General features: G+C 42.0%; 1 pseudogene; it reads right to left on the reverse strand.

Moving 5' to 3' along the window:
- Positions 1 to 7942: 7942 nt before the first annotated feature.
- On the reverse strand, positions 7943 to 14625 carry LOC119542645 (annotated as a pseudogene).
- Positions 14626 to 15112: the final 487 nt, after the last annotated feature.

Raw genomic sequence — 15112 nt, forward strand, 5'->3', positions numbered from 1 at the left:
TCTCATAGCAGCTGGAACAGAAATAGAAGAAATTGATGGGCAGCCAAATCCTGTACTAGTTAAACTATGGAGTAAATTGCCCAAAGAGCAGAGGTTTACTAAGCAGGGAACTAAACCTTCAGGAAAAAAAAAGTTGCATTAGGCTTTCAGGCACATGGTACGTGAATGGAGCCCTCTGCTCCACCAGCAGAAGAGGTTTGGGAGGCCCCATTTCCCCTGGATTAGGGGTGAGGCTGAGATCCCCAGATAAGAGCAATTTATGGGAGCACTGGGGATTGGAGGCCACACATTGAATTAACTATTTTTTGCTCTCCCACTAATGAACATAGAGTTTTAGCCCTTGTAGACACAGGAGCAGAATGTACCCTAATATATGGGAGGAAACCACGAAGTGGAGGCCCCACACTAACTATTGCCAGTTATGGGGGCCAAGGAGTTAAAGTAACTCAAAAACAGGTTTTAATGCAAATTGGCCAGCTACCTCCCCAAACTTACACAGTATATATATCCCCTATTCCAGAATATATACTGGGATTTGATATCCTGCAGAATATCACCCTGCAGACCACTATAGGGGAATTCCACTTCCAGTGAGTTGTAAAAGCAACCCTGAGAGGACACGCTAAATGGTCACCAGTAAAGGTGTCTCCTCCTAGGTGCACAGTTGCCATTCGCCAGTACAAGTTATCTGGAGGGCACCAGGAAATTACAGCTATGATAAAGGAGTCAGAAAGCGGGGGTATTATTATTCCCACCCATAGCCCCTTCAACAGTCCAGTCTGGCCAGTAAAGAAGTCTGATGGCTCTTGGAGAATGACTATTGATTACAGAGAGCTGAATAAGGTTATCCCTCCTTTGTTTGCAGCAGTGCGGAATATTGCCACATTGCCCCAGGATATTAGCACAAAATTAGGCTTGTTTCATTTTACGTTAGATCTTGCTAATCCTTCTTCAGCATTCCTCTAGATTCTTCCAGTCAACCTGTGCTCGCCTTCATGTGGGAAGGATAAAGTGGACTTTCACAGTGTTGCCACAAGGGTCTATTCACAACCCCACTATTTGCCACAGCCTAGTGACTAGAGATTTCACAAAATGGAGGCCTCCTGATGCTGTCATTGTGTTCCATTATATTGATGACATAATGTTAACTAGCAATTCTCTGCTAGACCTGGAAGAGGCTGCTAAAACACTGGTGACCCACCTTGAGAGTAGAGGATGGGTGATAAACCAAGAAAAAATGCAAGGACCTGAGTGTTCTATTAAATTTTTGGGTGTTGTCTGGTTGGGTAAGACAAGAACTATTCTTCCTGCTGTTATTGATAAAGTGCAGAATTACCCTACCCCATGTACCCCCAAACAATTAATGGCTTCTTTAGGGCTATTGGGTTATTGGAGGTCTTTTATACCTCACCTGGCACAAATTCTTGAACCCTTGTATTTGTTAGTTTGAAAGGGAAAAACGTGGGAGTGGGACATTCCCCAACAGGCTGCTTTTGAGACATCAAAGCATGCTGTGGCACAGGCACAAGCTTTAAGGGGGGTGGACCCTGATGTGCCTTGTGAATTGGACATGGTCAGTACCAACATTGGCTTTGAGTGGGGTTTGTGGCAAAGGCAATAGGCTAAACATGTACCTTTCGGATTTTGGTCACAATTATGGAAAGGTGCAGAGTTTCGATACAGTCCTTTAGAGAAGCAATTGTGTGCTGCTTATAATGCCCTATTACAAGCAGAAGGGCTAACTCAAAAATGTCCAGTGACTGTACGAACAGCCATACCTATACAGGGGTGGATCTGTGACACCATAAGCAAGCCACATTCTGGGAGTGCTCAGTTGAGCACATTAACAAAGTGGAAAGCTTACCTCCTACAATGCAGTGTTTTCAATAACAGCCCTTTAAATGCAGAAATGCGTGAAATCCTGGGACTAGTCTAGAAGAACAGTTTATCCCACTACCTCCAGCCTTCCTGAGGTAGCTCCCCCTCCAATGCCCACCGTTGATGGACAGGGAAGTATACCTGACTCTGCTTGGTATACAGATGGGTCGGCACCTGGGCAGCCAACTAACTGGACAGCAGTGGCTGTCCAGCTGAGCACTGATACCATCTGGTGGGAAACAGGAACTCTGCAAAGCAGCCAATAGGCAGAGTTATGGGCAGTATGGATGGTGATTCTCCATGAGCCAGGAGATGCTTTAACTGTTTGTACAGATAATTGGGCTGTTTACTGAGGCCTGACGGTATGGATGGCTACATGGAAGCAAGAACAAAGGACAGTGGTTGGTCACCCCTTATGGGGGAAAGAAATGTAGGAAGACATCTGAAGAGCCTGCCAAAGGTGTAAGATAACTGTTTTCCATGTATCAGCCCATAATGCTAACTCTTTGCCCTGCAACATTGAAGCAGATGCCCTGGTGAAAACCCACAGTTTGGCACCAACGACACAAGGCAGCTGAATGGCTGCATCGGAAAACTGGGCACTGAGGACACCTAACTGTGGAAACTGGCACAGCAGTTGCAGTTGCCCATTACTCGGCAGGAACTAAAAGAGGTAGTAGATGCCTATCCTTCCTGTTCAATGTGACGGCCCAGAATGCTTCCTCACCAACTTGGACACATTGGCTGGGACCAAATTCCTTTTACCTGGTGGCAAGTAGACTACATCAAGCCGCTTCCTCTATCAGAAGGTGCAAGATATGCTTTTACAGCTGTAGACACAGCTACGGGAATTTTATTAGCTTTCCCAGTAGGAAAAGACAACCAAAAAGCTACCATATGTAGTTTAGAAAAGTTAAATGCCTTTTTCAGGGTCCCCACACATGTAGACAGTGATAGAGGGACCCCCTTCACCGGGCAGTTAACCCTGGCCTGGGCTACAGAACATGATGTCCTTTGGAGGTTTCACTTGCCCTATAACCCCACAGAAGCAGGGTTAATTGAAAGAATGAATGATCCTTTAAAGGAACACTTAAAGGATGATAAAAACTCCCTACAACAATGGACTCAATGACTGCATCCAGCTCTGATTAACATTAACTCCAGACCCAGAGCTGCTGCTCCTGCTCCTGTGGAAATGGCAAGGCCCATGCAGGCCTTACAAATTAAAATAAGGGGGCAGCTGCTCTCAAGCCACAGCGAGGTAATGATAACCTGCTCTTGCCTGTGCCACAAACACTGGAAATTGGGGAGAATAAGGTCAATTGGCTCTGGTCCTGGCCTATGCAACCTCATTGGCTGGGCATCCTAAGCCCATGGGGGGTTGGGGTTGCCCAAAACCTAAATATTTGACCACAATTTATTCAAAAAATGCCTAAAGTGGTGTATATTCTTAATGCTGGGCCCCCCATACCCCAGAGAACGATGTGTATTACTATGTGGACTCTCATTATGCCCAGGTTAACTTTAGATCTAACCTCTGAAAGCCTTATACAACCTCAGGGGGAAAAGGTGTGGTATCTCAAACCCCCACACAGTGCTCCTTTGCCTGGAACACTGTTGTCTACGGATGGAAATGTAACTTGTGTACTGTTAGAGCACCAAGATTTACCCCTTATTGTACCCCAACATCTTTCTTTTTGCCCATAGCACTGCAGGAAATACATTTCTACAGTGGGCTTCTGCTGTAACCTCAGCCCACAATAGGTACCAGTGCTGGGTATGTGCTGAATTGCCATCGTCGGGCATCACTGGCCTCCCGTGGACTATCACTCCGGCCATCCAAACCACCTGGGATGCCGTGCTAGGGTGGTAGAATACTCACCAATGGCAGGCATGGAAGGAAAACTAGATGTAGAATAAAGCAGAATACCTGGTAGTGTCATCCTTTAGCTATTTTAGCCCAGGCATTACTTGTGCTAAAAGGCAGAACTCATTAATCTGGCCATAGCACCACTTGCTAACAGGTTTATCATCTCTCTGTACCAGTATATTATTACTATGTTTATTGTATTGTTGCTGTAAATTACGGATGTAAAGTCTGTCCTATGGTAAACGCAAACTGATGTGCAGGGGTGGATTATGGCAACCTGTGGCCTGAGCAAAACAGGCCTGCAGATCTTTGGTGCACAGCAGTCTGTGTGACCTAGGCAGCTAAATGTTTAACCTATTGTCTTTGTAAGCCAGTAAGGAGAAAAAAGGGTAAATTGACCTTTAAATGTAACTTTATGGGAAGCAGGCAGGAAGTGAGAGACTCTTAGTCTCACAAAAAGAGCAAAATGTGATTGTTCAAATGTTATTCTAGTCCTTCCTACACCACCCCTCAGGTCAGAGTGACCTGTTTCTGCATCTATGCTCCCCCCACCCTTAGGAATGTCTTTGTCTAAAACCCTTATAAAAGGGCTTGCTGTTCTCTGAATCAGGTGGCTGATTTTCCCTGCAAAAGTGGTACCTGCCTGGCCTGAGAAAAGCTGTTTGAATTCTGCCTCCCTGTGAGTAAGCCCCAAATAAAGTTCATGTTTCAGCAAATGCTGGGTCTCTTTGGTCTTTTGACTGGCAAAGTCCCCTCAGGCTGTGACACATATGGTTCAAGATGGTGGAAGCAAAAGCTGCCTTTATCTCTTTTTTTTTTTTTTAATTCATTTTATTGAGATATATTCACATACCATGCATCATACAAATCGTACATTCAACTGTTCACAGTACCATTACATAGTTGCCACTGCTCTTAAAGGCTAGACTAGAACTGTCAAAATATCACTACTACCATATTCTGGACATTAAACTGTCACAGAGTCAATTCAGATTCAAGGGAAAGGAAAATAAATGCCAAATAAACTGTATCTCTTGATGGAGAGATTAGTTAAAAAAAAAGTTGGAGTCATCTTTAATACACTACTCAAACTACCAGGAAAATGGTGTGAAAAATATGAGTGAGCCCATCATAACAAATCATGGTATTGGGGACATTCTTTTTGTGGGAAAAGGTGTTGGTGGTGACAGGCATGGAGGCAGTGTGCGGGGCTGGTGAGGCTTTGTAAATTTTGAGAATTGATGTTTCATCCAGAAAGTCAAGACTCACTTTATTATATGAGTTTCCGAATATGGCCCCTACAGATCCTTTTCTAGAGGCAATATCAGTGGCAAAAGGCCCATGGAGAGTGTTTAGTTTTTCATCATCCAATAGAGAATTTTAAGAGACAGGCTGCATCACTACAAGAAAAGGAAGAGGGATTCATAACTAGTATGGTGGGGTTGATGCTTAGGAAGTCCCAGAGCACATCTAGGTCTGGCATTGCCCAATTGGGGTCTCATGGGGGCATCAAGATAAGCAATTCAGCCTATTTAGGATGAATCCAGGAAGGGAAGCTATGGATTTTTGATAAGTTGTACAGATTGGGTGCCAATGGAGGAAGAGTTTAAAGTGTGCAAAATGTCATTTGACAACACTTAAGCAAAAGTAATATTACATAAAGCTTACAGAGCCCTACCCTAAAGATAATGTAGAAAATGAATATCAAAAGGTGTCAGCACTGGGTTTAACTGGGTTTGGGATCTAAAACAAGTTTTTGGAAAGGTAAAATATCAGCCAAAGAAGCTTATGTTAAGATCTTGACTTCCTGGCAGAGAGATGAAAATACTTCCAGCTTTGTGGTGAGATTAGTTTCAAAATAGAAATACAAGGCAGTGGAGAATGCAGTAGTAGAATAAAGGAAAGAGAATTGGGAAAAGGTGAAATAAGCACTGCCTGGAGTCACACATACCCAGGACTCCCAGCCCATGTCAGCCTGCTTAAGGGAATGAGCATACACTGAAATTTTCTATGGAGCTCCACTTAGTTCAGACTCATATCTCTAAAAATTAGAGAGGGAAAAAATGAAAGAAAGAGATACGAGAGTTGAAGCTGCTTCTCAAATGCTAGCCCACTCCTTTAGCAGGAAAGCCAGAAGTAATCTTTGGCAGGATGAGGCATTCGGTAATACAGACAGTGAGAACTGAAAACACACAAACATCATCTTGGGAAGTAGGAGGAGGGTAAAGAAGGGACTATGGAAGCTCCTAATTTTATTGTCCACTAGGGCATCTCACCCATTTTGATGATGCTATTATGGACAAGAAGAGCATTTGCTGGAACACTGATTACAATGCACAGAGTTAATCCATCCAGCAGCCTGGCTTCTTTCAAGAAGGATTTTTCTGATGATTTTATCTTCCATCCTATCTAAGCCATTTTTTCCCAAGATACACCCTGGACTGGTCCTTGTTAATCATGACTGTTCCATAATTTTTGTTTCATGCATTTCACTTTTGAACATCACCTCCTACTTTTAATGGATGATCCCACCATGACCTACAATCCATTGAACCTTTTAACTGTCCTCCCCCCACATGTCCTTATTTCCTTCCTTACTCAAATTAAACCCCGTAGTCATCCAGTAAAAAAGATTCCCTTGCCACACTTTCATTTATGAAAGTTACTTGGCCAAATCTCACACCTGCTAATCTCCTGCTATTCTCTGCAGTTGAAAGTAGCTGGAAAAAAACAGAGAACCAAACTGACTGGCATGACTTTATATTCATGGGGAAAAAATCAGTTGGCCTGTTAAAGCTACCTTATAAATCATAACATATCTCTCTAGTCCATTCACTCTACTAATCTCTGAGAAGACAATTTCATTTTTTCAACTTCCAGGGGTCATCAAACTATAAATCTGGGTTGAATTCTCCTCCCTTGTCCTCACTTTAAGTTGGTGACCTTGGATCCTATTTCAGTGAGGAAATCAAAAGCATCAGAAGAGAACTTACTCAGACTCCGATCACCACATTTGGCATCTACTAACCATGTTTCAGATGTGCTGGACTTCTTGCTTTTCCACAAATGCTCTAAGCATCCTTCCATCTTAGGATATTTACAAAGGCAGAGAGGTTGGCAGACTTTCTCCTGTAAAGGGCCAGATAGTGAAAATGTGAGGTTTTGCAGGATTTAAGTTTCTTTGTTTCAACTACTCAACTCTGCCATTGTAGCCCCAAAACAGCAATAGACAATACATTAAAAAGTGGGCATGAACAGATTTGGCTCAGAGCCATAGTTTGCTGACCCCTGATATAGACCCATGGAACAGAAGAAAAGTCCCAAAATAGAAATAAATAAACATGGTTGATTTTTCTTTTTTTAAGCGTGAAATACCACTTCTATTTTATTCAGTAGATTATCTACATAAAATTGTTGTTTCTGCTAAATAAAACAACATAAGTACATGGGGTTTCTGGCGCTAAGTCCTCTTCTGAAAAGTGGAGAAATAGCTTAAATATGCACAGACAAGGCTCACTCCCAGGAGGAGCAGGTAAGGAAGGGGCTATCTGATCCTGGGGCAATGAATTGAATGAGTTGAAGTCCAACTTCTTCCTAAGAGCAAACAGTGCCCCAACAACTTCTGCACATGCTTGAGGTCACACCCAGTGACCCCATCAGATCCAGAATCCATGTCTAGATTCCCTGTCCACTGCCCCAAGCATAATACCCTTCATCCTCCTTCCTTGCATTCTTGCAGGGAAACAGAGAACAAGGATCTAGACATGTTTACAGAAGTACTGAATGGATCAATATTTTGGGATGGCAAGGGGTTCTTTTGTAGACATTCTCCCTAAGGCAATTAATCATGTAATAGAATAAATCAGTTCTATTTCCCCAATTCTCATCATAGGGTTTTGTTGAATTGAGAATTTGCCAAAGAAAAGAACCCCCCTGCTGACAATCTGTCCATTGCTCAGACATATCCTCTAACAGTAGAACAGGATTTCCTACTAGAACTCAGCAATCCCGAGTTGTATTATTTACTCATTTAAGTATTTAGGACGAGTGATGGACAGCAAGTACAGGAAATGGAAGAAAACAGGGCAAAGGTAAAATAGGGACACCAAAATGGGGGAGGTAACTTGCTAAACACAAAATTAAGAACTACATTAAGACCTGCTTCTGCCGGTGTCCAGTCAGAGGCCGGGGTGGCTACACTGGGCGCCTACAGCTCCAGTCTCGTTGGACAGAAGCCATTTGTGAGGCACAGCTGCACTTCTGCTACAGCATGTTTGGTAGTCTGACCACTGGGGGCCTGGTTCTGTCTCCCTCCTCGTTGCTGACAATAATGGGCAGGGAGGCCATCTCCGAGGCAATGCAGGGGTTCCTGGGCTGCTGGCAAGGTGCCCACACACTCATAGGCTCAGAAGCCTGGGGGCTCTAGGACCTAGTTCTCGGCCCGCTTCATTCCTGCAGGTCTGTGTACATCTCCTGGCGGTAGCAGCTGGTACCATCAGCATGGGCACCTTAAGGTCACAAACGCTCTGGGCTTTGTAGTCCTTCAGGTCCAGGGTGTGTGGCTCCCGCTGGGGCTTGCGATGCCCGGCCAGACGCGTCGTGGAAGGTGAAGCGCACCCCCTGGTGGGCACTGGAGGCAGGCGGGCCCCAAGGCTCCCTCTGCACTGAGACCGCAGCGGCAGCAGCTGCCTGGGCACGGTCCAGCTGCCGCTTGAAGTTCACCCCCTCGGTCACGTCGAAGGCCTTCCAGCCACTCTGGTTGATGGACACCCGCATGAAGTCGATGAGGGAAGTGCGGCTGGAGCAGTAGTCGCGGACGCGCAGCCACTCCACCGTGACCTGGGCTTTGGAGCTGCGCGGGAAGAGTCGCTTGTGCTTGCAGAGGGCAGCATTCGGGACCCGCTTTCGGAAGAGCCGCAGCATGGCCTGTACTGCTTACTGTTGGGCGGCAGCCGCTGCTCCGAGCGGAACGCAGGCAGGTGCATGGAGGCCTCGGGCACCCGGATCCTACCAGCCACCACTCGGAGGTTCTGATTGAAGCCTCCTCCCGCCGGGATGGGCCCCTTGGCTATGCCGCGGCAGAGTCACGTACTAGGCCCTCACATGGGCAGGAATGATCAGCTCCTCCACCTTGGTGGAGAACAGCCCAGGTTCTGCATCTTGGTCAGGGCCACCCCAGGGTCAGCCAGGGGCAGCACCCAGAGTGCCCAGCAGGGCCAGCAGCATGCTGCTGCTTAGGAGGAGTGTGGAGCAGAGGAGGCTCCAGGGAGGGGCTTCCAGGCCAGCTGGGTGTTCCAATTTTTAACAAAAAGTTGCTCAGAATAATTAGCTAACCACAAGCAAACAAAATGAACATCATCCCTTGTCACACACCATATACAAAAAAAAACGTTAACAAAATTCATAATAAATAAAATGTCTAAAAGAAAACATAAAAGAAAAATCTATTGATCTTGGGTTAGGCAAAGATTTCTTAAACAGGACAAAAACACACAGATAATACAAGGAAAAATTGATAGTTGGATTTCCAAATTAAATACTTCTCTTAAAAGTCAGTTAAGGAAATGAAAAGGCAAGCTGCATACTGGAAGAAGTACTATCAAAATATATATCCAATTAAACATTTGTATTTAGAATATATAAAGAAACTTTTATGATTCTATAATAAACAGACAACCCAATAAGAAAAATTGGCAAAAGATTTGAATAGAAATTTTACTGAAGGATATAAACAGATGGTAAATAAGTGCATGGAAAGACGATCAGTACCAAATTAATGCAAATTAAAACCACAATGACATACCATTAAATACCCCCTGGAATGACTAAAATTAAAAGACTGACAATACTAAGTGTTAGTGAGGAGTTGGAACAAATGGGATTCTCATATATTGCTAGAAAAAAAATGTAACATAGTACAATTTCTTTGGAAAAAATGTTAGCAAGTTTCTTACGGAGTTAAAAATGCATTTAGCATGTGTCCTGACATTTCTACTCTCAGATAATTATCAAAGAGCAATGAAGTTATGTGATCATTCAAAGACAGTTTATTCATAGCAACTTTATTCAAATAGCCCCAAACGGGAAAACCCCAAATCCAAATATCCATCCATTGGTAAATGGATACATTTGTGGTATGGTCATAAAACGAAATGCTATTCAACAATAATAAGAAACAAACTACTGATAAAAGCAAACACTCAGATGAAACTCAAAAGCATTATGCGAGCTAAAAGTCTAGATTTCTAAGTTTTGTTCCTCCATTTTGTAATGTGTCTTTTTTCCTCTGGCTGACTTTAAAATGATCTATAAGCACTAGTTTTCAGCAATTTGAATATAATATGCCTTGATAGTTTCTTTGGTTTGTTTCTTTTGGAGGAGTGGGGAGGGTTGGGGTTATAATTTTAGTTTCCTGGGCTTCTCAAGCAAACACCACAAAATGGTTTGGCTTAAGCAATGGGAATGTATTTGCTCCCAGTTTTGAGGCTGAAAGAAAGTCCAAATTAAGGAGTCACCACAGCAATTCTTTCTTCCTGAGGACTGGCATTCTGGGGTTGGCTACCTGAGGTCCTTGGTCCTTAACTTGTCACATGGAAAGGCACAAGGCAGAGTCTCCTGGTCTCTCCCTTCTCTTCTGGGTTCTGTTGATGTTCAGCTTCTGGCTGCTTGATCTACAGCTTTCTCTCGCTTTGTCTGAATTTCATTCTACTTATAAAGGACTCCAGTAATAAGATTAAGACCCATCCTGATTGAGATGGGCCACACCACCTTAAGTGAAGTGACCTCATCAAAAAGTCCTACTTACAATGAGTTTACACACCCAGGTATGGATTAAGTTTAAAAACATGTTTTTCTGGGGTACATACAGCTTCAATCCACTAGAGGTGGATTCATTTTACTTCAGATTTGATTAGTTTCTTGGGTGTATGAGTTAGTTTATAGTTTTCATCATTTGGAATATTTTCAGCTGTTACTGATTTTAATGTTTTTATGCTCTTTTTCTTTTTCTGCTCCTTCTGAAGCTCTAATTGAACATATCTTAGACCATTTTACGTTGTCTGCAGGTTATTGAGGTTCTTTTTTTTTTTTTCCAAGACATTTTTCTCCTTTGTTTTATTTTGGGTAATTTCTATTACTCTAAGTTCAATGATCTTTCCTTCTACTTTAAGTCCATCCAGTGAATTATTTCAGATTATGTGCTTTGTATCTTTAGATGTTCCAACTGGTTCTTTCTATGTCTTTTTATTTCTTCCCTTATTATATTTTTGTTTTTCTAATGCCCTTTAGAATTTTAATATTAGTTGTTTAAAAGTCTTTATCTGAAAAATTCCTGATCTCTCATTTCTTTGTTTCTATTGGCTAACTTCTTTCCTGGTTATGGCTATAACTTTCCTGCTTGTTTAATATATAGTTCTAAATGGTCTGTTATTTTGTTTGTTTGTTTGTTTGAATTTGGTTCTTTTCCTTTAAAGAACGTTGTAGTTCATCTTAGCGGGTATCAAATTATTTGGGGATCAGGTTGATCCTTTGAAGGCATATTTTTTAAGCTTTCTTAGGGTGTGTCTTTAGGAGCCTTTATACTAAGGCTACTTTTGCCCCACTACTAACACATGGCACTTTTGGGGTGGTCTTTTCTGAATGTCCCATGTTTCACTGAGGTTACTCCACTCTAGTTGGAACTTGAACTTCTCCACCCATCTGTGGGCTCTGGAAATTGTTCGGCTTATATTTCCCTGGTAGTTATTCTTTCCTTCACCTTATGAAATTTCCCCCACATGTGCATAGATAATCCCTGCCAAAGATCCAAGAGGACCCCAATGCAGATTTCTAGAACTCTTTATCTAGCATCCTTCTCTGCAGTGCTTTGCACTGCAAAATTTAGCTGCCTCCATTTCCTTGAACTACCATCTCTGTCTCAACTCATTGAGACTGACCTCTGTTTGGATTCCATCTTCTGCATTGTGATCTGGAAATCACCTCCAAGCAGAAAGTGAGTTGCAGGGTAGGATCCCCTCTATTTGTTACCCTTCTCTGAGAGATTACTTTCTTCTTCTGCTTGATGTCTAGTGATTTAAAATAGTTGCTTCAAATGTCCATTACCTCCAAATCTTGTTTTATGGTTGCCTTATGACTGGAGATCAAATACTATCCTCTTTCCTTGATAGACAGAAGTGGAAGTCCTAAAATATTATATTGTTTGAAATGGTTATTTTATCATGAATATCAAAAACCTTATGTCCAAAAAGAACTCATTAGACTCTCCAGTATCTTTCTGTGCTTACGTAAAGTGCCTTTTTGTTTTGATTCGTAAAGTGTAAGATTTTCTACATCAGTGAATAAATGCGTAGTTAGCCAATTGTTTGAAGTGGCTTAATGACAACTGCAGCTTTATACAAATATTGACTTATTTCTAACAAAGATATGCTATATATTTTGTGTTTATGTTTCGACCTGTGGTACTTAAAAATCCTTTCAAAAGTGTTAGTTTATTTATATGCATTTTTAGCTATCCTTCAAATTCTAAAAAAAATCGAATACACCATAAGTCTGCTAATTGAATGGCAATAAAATTTTCAGTTAGAGGCTATTAAGGTCAATAAATGCATCAACAGCAAGCATTTCCATTCTATTGCATTTATTTTCTTAAGCTCAGAGTCGATCTCTGTGTCTCTTTGGCTGCCAGTTTGCTTAGCTCAGAGAGCAGTCACATTGGGTTTGCAAGTTACATCTAAGAATCAAAACATTTTTATTGAATGATAATGAACAAGACTTAAAATAGGGCAGTACTTACTGGTAAGACTATTGTTGTAGGCAGAATTCTAAGATGGCTCCCAAGATTCTTATTCCCTTGTGTATATACCCTGAAAAATTCTGGCCCCTTGAGTATGGGCAGGACTTGTTAATATTAAAATTACGCTACTCCAGTTATTAGGTTACATTGTGTGTAATGGTGAAGGGATTTTGTAGATGTAGCTGAGTCCCTAATCAGTTTGACTTTGAGTTAATCAAAAGGCAGATTATCCTGGATAGGCCTGACTTAATACATGGGTCCTTCCAGAGAAGTCTTAGATCTTTTTCTCAGGTAAGAGAGATTCTCCTGCTGTCCTTGGAGAAGTGGGTTGCCATGTTGGGAGAAGGCCTGTAAGATGACCCAGTGACAGGGCCATGTGGCAAGGAAATGTGAGAGGCCTCTATTTGTTGAGATGGGCCCCTAGATGACAACCAGCAAGAGAACAGGGACTTCAGTCCTACAACCACAAGGAAGCAAATTCTGCCAAAAACTGTGGGAGCTTGGAAAAGGACCCTGAGCTCCAGAAAGGAATGCAGCACGGCCAAAACCTTGGTTTTCACCTCACAGACCTTGAGCAGTCCAGTTATGTCATGCCTGGACTTTTGACCCATAGACACTGTGAGATAACAAAGGTATGTTATTTTACCCCACTAAGTTATTGGTAATTTGTTATGCAGCAATAGATAACACACACAGCTATAATTATTATTTAAATATTACCAGTTGTACCACACTAATGCCAAGTGTTAATAATAAGGAGGTAAATGACAACTCTATTTTATGCATGATTTTTCTGGAAACCTACAATTTCTTTAAGAAAAAAAAAGAAACACCAGTTACGAGGTTGGGAATACCAACACCACCACCTAGCCATCCATGCTTGCATTGCTCTTGTACCTTTGGATAGCCGCACAAGCCAGCAAGGACCCTGCTTCATCCATACGGTAACTTCCCTTCTGATTGGCCAGTGATAATATCATACTGATTCTTGAATATTTTGAATATCACACTTTCATAGAATCTAAAAGTTTCTGTGGAGAGTTGTGAAAATTGCACCAAATAGACAGAAAGAGTCCCCGCCTAATTGGCTTTGCCTGTGAATTGGGGACAAGTTAGAAGAAAACAAATCAACAAATAACATGATTTTTGACAGTAAGAAATACCATAAAGGAAATCAACAGGGCAAAGTGATTTTGAGAGTTGCTGACAGGGAGAGAAATTACTAAGAAGTTGGAATTTGAGCTAAGACCCAAAGATTGAAAAGGAATCAGCCATAAGACAATCTATAAAAGATGAGGTCAGGTGAGTACACGAGGCCAGTTTATTTAAACATGAAGGTCACTATAAGGAGTTAAATTTCACTTTTAAGTGAAACAGGAATTTCTTGAAAGGTTTTGAGCAGAAAATTGGCATGATTTAATTTACTTTTAAAAAGACCTCTGTTCCCTGCTGCTTTTTATCTCTAGCATATAATGCCCATGCCCCATTGCCAGGAGCTATATATAGGGAGTTTCTTTGTACTTTTCTCTACCCACCCTACTAGCAGTGTCCCCATATGGTCTCTCAGGAGAACAAACCCTTAGTTAAGCTCTGCTACCTGCCACTTCTAACACCCTATTTTTTAAATAAGTCCCCCCATACAGCATTAGGAACTTATATTTGTGAGCATATTAACAAGGGGTGTTTCAGTTTATCCTCATGTCCCTACTGCTTGGAGAACTAAGTAGGCTGTTCTAGCACAGCTGCAATAGAATAATGTAGGCTGGATTGCTACATAGTCGGAAAAAAAATAACTGCTGCTTATTCTCCATCATTCTTTCTCATGCCTTGTAATTTAAAGCATTGTTTTTATGGTGTTATGTTTTTGCCTGGGATGTAAATCACACTAGCTTTTTTGATCCAGGATACAGCACATGCCCCAGAAAAGGTTTGTATTTAATGACTAGCTGTAGCTAGGTAGGATGGATGACATTTTGGGGCTCTGTGTGTTACACCTGATTAGTTTTTAGCCTGGAGCAGTACCTTGAGGGTAGTCTCTGTCTGGTAGCTCTTGCTGCAGTCCATATGACACAAACACGTGCTTCATGTCCACAGTTCATCAATTTAGTTTCCTGAACTGCTCTGCTTTGTCACTGCTTCATCTCGTTCCTCACAAATTCTCTATTTCTTGGCCTCTGTTCTCATGCTATGATGATGCTGATGATAATTATGATATGACAATGACAATACCCACCACCAAGTAAGCATCCAGTATTTTCTCTTTGCTAGGTGTGGTGATGGCTGAACATATATTATCTCATGTAACCCATTCAGCAACTCTGTGACTTGAGTACAATTTTAAGCCCATTTAAAGAGAAGGAAATTGAGGCCAAGATGCTTGAAAATCATTCAGCAAGTGAGAGAGGAAGCCAGAACTTAAACCCAGGTTTATCTGACATTGAAGTCCTTGGCCTTGTACACAGGGATGCAGCACAACCCAATCCTTATTGGACTTGCTGTGTGTTTTTTTTCCTCCAGTCTACAACTGGTGACTTAGCTTGACATGCTCACAGACTTGCTTGGATATTTATCCT

This window comes from Choloepus didactylus, chromosome 8, assembly GCF_015220235.1.
Source record: "Choloepus didactylus isolate mChoDid1 chromosome 8, mChoDid1.pri, whole genome shotgun sequence".
NCBI lineage: Eukaryota > Metazoa > Chordata > Mammalia > Pilosa > Megalonychidae > Choloepus > Choloepus didactylus.